The sequence below is a fragment of the Triticum dicoccoides genome, chromosome 3A (genome assembly GCF_002162155.2).
Source record: "Triticum dicoccoides isolate Atlit2015 ecotype Zavitan chromosome 3A, WEW_v2.0, whole genome shotgun sequence".
Lineage (NCBI taxonomy): Eukaryota > Viridiplantae > Streptophyta > Magnoliopsida > Poales > Poaceae > Triticum > Triticum dicoccoides.
Genome location: NC_041384.1, coordinates 751,020,275 through 751,021,405, shown reverse-complemented (window position 1 = coordinate 751,021,405; position 1,131 = coordinate 751,020,275). Strand labels below are relative to the sequence as shown.

Genomic DNA, 1,131 nt, shown 5'->3' with positions numbered 1-1,131 from the left:
TAATAATCTATATCTCTGGTCTTCTATCTGTTTTGAAGAAATTGCTAAAATTATTCAATTCACATTCACCCCCTCTGGCCGATATCTTTTTTTAGGACATTGCTCTGGTCGATATCTGATCCTACAAGTTTCTACCACTAAACATACTCACCGACTAGAGAAATATATACTACTTCCTTGTGTTCTGGGCCCATCAGAAACGGGACTGCCGGTATAGTTAGGTCAATTCATTCATGTCGTATAAGGTTGGTTATTTTTAACTTATAAATCACGAGGCCATGCAAACCTAAAATTACCAGATCAATATTGCACATGACAAAATCGAATAGAACACCTAAATTTGGCAATCGTTATGTATTCTTAGATGCATGTCACTGGAAGATTTTATTATTGGATCACATCATTTGTCCATTTTTCGACATGATTGTTCAGTGCAACTCTACAAACAGATACGACACCTACAATGCCAATAGTATGGGACGGGGTTGATACACCATGAGGCTGTGAGTTCCGCTCCAAACAAATCTTTGCAGGTCCCCTGGCATTTTGACAGATTGCACTCACGGCCGATAGAAGCAGTTACATCCTTGCATGTTGTTCTTTGCGGGTGAACTCTATACTTGCATTTATCTGTAAAGAAAAACACACACCATAAAAAAAGTCCAAATTGGAAAAAAATATGAAAATATTCATGATGTTTAAGTGACAATATTATCCTACTTCGGTTGATAGGAGAACGGAACCATATATAGGGATGGGGAGATCGATTTCTTACCAATATGAATGGAATTTCCTACGTGCACAAGCACCATAAGGCAAAGAAGAATAGCTTTCCCTTCCATAAGAGAAGACACAAACATCTTACTCCTGACTCGGTCTGGGCGTATAGAAGCATTGTATCTTTATATATAGACTAATTGCTAGAGAATATTTACTCCCATCTTACTCAAAATGAGATCACAAAGATTTGGCCGTCTCACTATAATTAATTTGTAAAATATGGTTCTATCTATAAGATGGTATCCATTTCATGGATGCTATCTTTCCATCTATGCAAATATAAATTTAGAAGATATTCTTAAGTTTGTGCCATTAAATGCGGTATCATCTCAAATCTAGTATTAAATACCA

General features: G+C 36.3%; 1 long non-coding RNA gene across 1 annotated transcript; it reads right to left on the bottom strand.

Moving 5' to 3' along the window:
* Positions 1 to 355: 355 nt before the first annotated feature.
* Positions 356 to 872, bottom strand: LOC119273643. The gene is made up of 2 exons (XR_005134932.1): positions 776 to 872; positions 356 to 630 (listed from the first exon to the last, which is right to left on the bottom strand). It is a non-coding gene; the product is annotated as an uncharacterized LOC119273643 (long non-coding RNA).
* Between the last annotated feature and the right edge of the window lie 259 nt (positions 873 to 1,131).